A 6,774-nucleotide genomic window follows, 5' to 3' on the forward strand; every position below is an offset into this window, starting at 1 on the left:
AAGGTTGCCACAAGTACTCCTGTTCTTTTTGCACATTTTATAGTATAATAAAATTTCTATACATAAAAAAAATCTACATTAAAAGAATGTTTTGGCTGCGAAGTCAAGCACTCAGAAGTTAGGAAATGACAGACTAATAGTTGTCCGTAAAATCTTCACTTTGCCCTCTTGCATTAGAAAGACTCTTGCTGAACATCACATAGGAAGTCTGTGGCAGAGTCCAGTCCAGTGCTTTCAACACGAGAGCATCTTTCCTTTTTCTTAAAACCATCTGACTCATCCACTGTCATCCTATGCACTGAATGAGGCAGGGTCTCATGGAAAAAACAGAATGTGATCATGTCATTCAAGACTTTATCAATGTTTTACAAAGGCTGATTAAAAGTTGTCTGGGCAATCTTATTTCTTACACTTCCTAGCTTTCAGCTGCTTGCCTTTGCAGCCTAAACAACATTCTTTTAACATATCTGTAAATGTAACTTAAGGACTTCTTCAAAAGGGAAAAGAGAGAAACAATTTTTTATGTGACTGTATAACACAGGAATCCTTTCACTTACCATTGCAGTGTGACCACATGTGGGGTGAAACTTGCTAGCTGTTTAGCTGTACACAACACTATACAATACCTCAGGAAAGGGAGTGAAGAACAATTCCAAATCCCAGAGTATTTCAAATGTTTTTGTATAGTGCTGAACATTTGAATACAGAGCACTACTGGACGCCTGCCCTCCCATTTGTAAACCCACAGACCCTTCCCCCTCCCTTTTGCAATCCTATAACATCCCAATGACAATTGCAGCAGTTGCTCACATAAACAAGTAGTACTGGGAAAGCATTACATGTCATTGTAAATGTCTTATAGTGAGAAATAGCAGCTGGAATTGAGGAGGAGCCAGGCAGATGTGACCTGTCAGCTTTCATGGAGCACCTACAAGCACCCCAAAGACCACAATTGGAAATATCTTCCTCATCATCCAATTGAAATTGCCAGAGAATTTTTAGGGAGGAAAAAATGTAGTTACACAACAAGATGGTAAATCCTCTGTTAGTCAAACGAGGATGCTGGGATTTTAATGATCACAAATGTAGACGCAGCCAGAGTGGGGCAGTGTCAGAGCTGGGTTTAGAACCCAGGTGTTCAGCCTCCCTACTCCACCACTAGCTAGCGCTGGCTTTCCCTATACTGACTTTTGAGGCACTGAGCACAGGTATTCAGGATGTGCATTTGCAGATTATAGGTGAGGCTGGTAGCACCACCTATTAAGATAGCACAATACTGCTCACTATGAGAGCCTATTTTCAGTTGCTTATATTTTTTCTGAAGATTAAATGTTGAGACCGAACCTTTCCATGTGGGGGGGTCTGCCTCAACCTGATTTTTTTTATTTATTTTTTATTTTTTTAGTTTCAGCCAAAACTGTCCAGCTGTTTCTGAGAACCAGGCTAGTGAAAATACATTGTTTTTCTCACGTTAAAAAATTCTGGAGATCTTGTCTTTCAGAAGCTCTAGTGCTGTCCCCATGCTGTGGAATAGGGACTTGAAATTTGGCAAGGGGGTGGCTTACGAATCAGGGATCTGTCTCCCTTTTGCTGTGCCTGTGAATAGCCACTCAAATTTGGCCAAGTTATAAGCCTTTGAAAATTCATGATTCTATCAAGAATGAGCATGCTCCAGCCCAGAGCTCCAGGGGGCTGAGTAGGACATTCCATGCAGGTCTGGGTCCTGACAGTGGAACTGAGAGCGGGGAGCCTGTCTCGCACATGCTTGCTGTGTCCTCCTGAGCCCTGGCAGCATGGAGGAGGAAGTTGCCTGAGTTGAATGCAGAAGGGACAAGAGCTACAAGGCTGGGGAGAGAGTACATTGGGGCTGGTGCTGGTGCTGGGGGGGAGTTACTTAGACCAGGGGAAGGCTCCGCCAGAGCATCTCTCTCCTGCTCTGCACCTCCATCTGCTATTTGAATAACGGGCCTTTCCTCAAACAAACAATGAATAAAGAGAAATGTCTTGGCTGAGAATGTTTGTCATTTGAAAGCCCCTCATGAACACAGGGAAGCTCAACATTGTTCAGAAGCTTCCAGCCCATGTAATGCTGCCTTTTCCATGTCTGTTTCTAGGGTGCAAACTGTGCCCCGCTGACTGGCTGCTGCACAGGAACAAGTGCTATTGGGTCTCTAAAGAAAGTAAAACGTGGAATGAGAGTCGTGAGGACTGCTCAGTAAAGAATGCTCAGATGCTGGTGATCCAGGACAAGGAGGAGATGGTACAGTAAATAAAAATGGCTTAACCCACCCCTTGAGAGATGAGTGTCACTAGTTATAATGTAATACAATGGACGTGCAGCAAAATAACAATGCCCCAGCTGTATGACATTTGGCTTCAGAAAAATCTATTCCAGAGCACATTAAAATATTATTGATACGTGGAGGGGAAGGAGGGGGTAAAACTGGGAAAGGGAAACACCAGAAACTGGGTTTATATCTATTGCAGAGCTGTGTAGCAAGTTCTCTTCCTTCATTTGCCGAGAGAGCAAAGAAGCCAGAGAATTCCAGCAGGTTATATTCACCCAGACTCCTCTGTCCTGTCACTTACAGGCGTATGTACTGAGTATTTCACAACTGAACCTGGTCTGGCTTGGACTCAGTGTTACATCCCCAGAGAGGAAATGGACCTGGGTGGACGGCTCCACATTTGATGAAACACTGTGAGTGTTCATGGTTCCTATTCTGGCTCTGAAACTGAGTGTGTTTTGCATGGTGCACACGTGGGAACACGAGATTAGTGCTCTCTAGTGCTAGCGGGAGCAGAGGCTGTCTGTGAGCACAAGTAAAGTTAAGCAGCAGGCAGAGTCCTCCCCATGGAGAGATGGTCAGTCTCAAGCCCCCGTGTGCTTGCAGGACCCCGGGATAAAGGGGGGTCAGGGTCTGTTTGGAGAATGGGCATGTCTGGGAAGACACTAGTTTAAGCACAATCCTTGTCTTGCTGAAGAGGCACTTAGCTGTTCACGCCTATGTCAGCTCTCAGCTGTGCTGCTCTGCCTGAGTAAGGTGGCCCTTGTCCAGCAATGCACTCGTTAATGCAGGGTCAGGGTCCCCTCTCCTGCTGAGCAGCACATTTTACCTTCACCAGGGCTGCAATGGGGGTGGGGAAAGTGGAGGTATTTTCCCAAGCCCCGCCCAGCACTAAGCTCCACCCGCTTCAGACACCACTCAGTGCACATGGCACAGTTGTACAAAATAGGACCACACAGGCGCTGTTGGGCTCCTCGGCTTGGCTCCCCAGCAGTGGGGTTTGAACACACCCACGGGCAGTGTTGGTCAATCATTACGGTTGGTTTTGCAAGTGGACAAGTGTTTTCCAGCACTGAACTGAGCCTCCCCAGCTCCTTCCCCACTCTGGGAGGCACGTTACTAACTAGGGCACTGTAGAAAAGTAGGGATGAAGGAAGCTAGTTTGGAGACAGGCCACCGCTCCGAACGAGGGATAGCTGCTATAGATCTTACTCATTAAAGCTAAACACCCAGTGACGCCTGCTCTTTGTTCCCCAAGTTCCAGCTCACAGGCGCTGCTGACAGGGAGAGCTGTGGGATGATCAAAGGGAACCACACTATTTCAGAAACCTGCACGGCTATAACTAAATGGATTTGTGAGAAAGTTGCCCTGAAATAAGCAGTCACACCAGTGAGCTGTACTTGCGTAACTGAAATAGCAAGCACCCTTGTTTATTTTCTAAAAGAAAAACACATTTGCTAATTAAAGAATTCTAAAGCCTCCGACAAACTCATTTTCCAAGGAAGATCCAGTCACTTGTTCCTCAGGAGCTGGGTCTGATTTCACGAGGAGCTGGCTGCCTCCTGGGCAGCGTGTGGGAGCAGACACTCTTGGGTCTTAGGAATAGTTTGAAAATTAAAAGTCGTAAAGCACCAATGTCACCACTGGAGACCTACGTGCCATCTGGCCACATCTCAGAAAGGCGCCGTTTTGAACATTCTTCCACCCTGCCCCACTTTCAGCCATAGCCTCTAATTCTGTGGGAGATTTAGGGGAAGAAGCGCCAGTTTGTATTCCCACATCTGGTAGTTGCTTACCATTTACGCACCCAAATCTGAGCACACAATAGTTCTCGTCACAGATCCACAGGGTCTGGTCTACGCCCAGCCTTAACTAGTACCTCAGTAACCAACTATCCTTCTCTCTCTCTCTCTCTGTGGCTCCCTGCAGCAAATCCAGACTCCTACACTGTGGAGGATTTAGAGGGCCCTGTGCTCAGCTTCATTTTTGGGTCCTCTCCTTGGGACCCAGCCAAGAAAAAGAACATTCTCTCTTATCTCCCCCTGAGCCCCGTTTTTCATTCTTTTTTTCTTCCTCCTCCTCCTATAAGTAATAGGAAGTAAATGAAAATAAAGTGAGGCACCTTGATTGTTTTTGTAGTCTAACTTATTTTTACCAACCACCTGAAAATCGCTGAGGGTCTTGGCAGACCAATTAATGATCTTTCCAAATATTGTTTGTACCGTTAGCTAACTATTGTAACTAAGTAAAAAAAGCATTGGGGTGCAGGGTCAGACCTGGACTTAGGATGCAGGAGGGGGTCAGGGCTGGGGGTGCAGGGTCTGAGAGAAAGTTAGGGTGCAGGAGCAGACTGGGGGCTGGAGTGCAGGGTCTGGCCAGGAGTTAGGGTATGGGAGTGGGCTCAGGGCTGGGGCAGGGAGTTGGGGTGTGGAGCACTTACCTGGGACAGCTCCTGTTTGGTGCAAAGGGTGCAGGTGGGGATGTGGAGGTGATGGTAGTGGTACAGGAGTCAGGGTGTGGTGGGAGGGTGTCATAAATATAGGTGGAAAGGTAGCAACTTTTATGTATGCAGTAGCATAAAATCCCGCATTGGCAGCTGTAGTGGCTTGCTTTACCTGTAAGGGGTTAAACAGTTCAAATAAACTTGTTGGCACCTGACCAGAAGAACCAAGAAGGAAAGAAGATGCTTTCAAATCTGCGGGGGTGGGGGGGGGGAGGATTTGTTTGTTCTCTTTGTTTTGTTCTCTCTCCAGACAGAGAGAGAAGCCAAGCAGGTACAACATCTCCGGAAAATATACCTGGAATAATCCATCTAGAAATCACAGAAATTGTAAGTAGGGCAAGGAAATACATTAGATTATCTTTTGCTTTAGCTTGTGAATTTTTCTATGATACAGAGTAGTTTTATTCCTATTTTTGTAACTGTGAAGCTGAGCCAGAGGGGAATCTGCTGTGTTTATTTACCCTGCAAAGTTACCTTCCATCCTGATTTTGCAGGTGTGATTCTTTTATGTTTTTCCTTATAAAGTTCTCCTTTTAAAATCCTGATTGATTTTCAGTGCCCTGAAGACAAAGGGTCTGGTCTTTACTCACATTGCATAGGCAATTGGTTGGCATATTATTCTCAAGCATCCCCAGGAAAGGGGGTGAAGGGGCTTCGGGGGGGGGGGCCGTGCATGGGCACCCTGTGTTTGACTGTAAATCTGTCTCTGCTCCTACAGGAGACTTGTGTACACTGCACCCCTGAAGCACACACTGCTCCCAGGGAGTATTTTCACTCTTGTGCCAAGGCTTTAGATTCCTGTCCCGTTCCCCCCACCCCTCCTGCCCAGAGAGCTCTGCCAGTCCCACTGCAGTCCCTCGCTTTGCCAGCGAGTCCTTCCTGCTGGTCTCCTCCTGCCCTGGTACCTGACTCAGCTCCCTCCCCGTGGTTAAGGGACCCCACGGCCCTTCTCCTCAGAGCTGTGCTGCAATTCGAGCTGGCTTCCCCAGTCTCAGTGCTGGTTCCTATTCCAGAGAGACTCAAGCTTCCCCTGCAATTCTCCCCAGGCTCTCTGCCCTCAGCCTCTTCCTGGCAGTTACCCTAACAGCTGGGTGTTAGCACGCTAAGACGGCAGCCACCTTCTTCAGCTGGTCTGCTGCTTCTTTGGGTACCTCTTTCCTTAACGTAGCCATGTGATGGAGCAGGGTTTGCTGGCCCCAGGCTCCACCACCCCTTCAAGGGGACCGTACATGATTCCACCTCAGCCCCACGTGCCCCCTTGTGGCTCAGCCCCCCAACACTGGGTTGCCATCCCCGCTTGCCCTCTTCCTTAAGAACTATGTGACAGGCTCTTGTTTCTATCATACCCACGGTGGATTAATTTAAATCACTTTTGATTTTAAATTAACAATTTTAATCATGATTCAAATCAGCAAACAGGAACCCTGGATTTAAATCATCAATTTAAATTGTTTTGCATATGTACTTTTTATTTTCCTGAATTCTTCTTGGTTGATAACCATGAGTTCAGATGAGCATGTCTTTAAATACAGCCTTTACACTCAATGTGGTGCTTCTTTTTGCTAACCAGGAGGATACACCATACCTAGACACATGCATTTGACAATTATAGAGCTTACTGTACATTTATTCAGATTAATTTGTACATGTTTTATTACTAGATTAATCTTTTACTTGTGATTTATGTCAAGCTCTATTTGGATATACATTCAATCAAAAGTGCACAAAAATCAGCATTTTTATGTTTTATTTTAAAAAACTACCTTAACTGTGTTGGCTACATCAACTTATTTTCTTATCAAACCATAGTTTGCATTTAAAGCCGATTTATTAAACAAAGGCAGTAGTAGCTGCAGTTAGTGAATTGAACTGATTATTTATTTCTGGTCACCATGTCCCTCAGGATTTAGAACTAATAGATCTTGTCTTCTCACACCTAGTTTTTTATTCACACATTGGGGAAAAAACAACCAGAAAAAACT

Source organism: Mauremys mutica, chromosome 12, assembly GCF_020497125.1.
Source record: "Mauremys mutica isolate MM-2020 ecotype Southern chromosome 12, ASM2049712v1, whole genome shotgun sequence".
NCBI classification, from domain to species: domain Eukaryota; kingdom Metazoa; phylum Chordata; order Testudines; family Geoemydidae; genus Mauremys; species Mauremys mutica.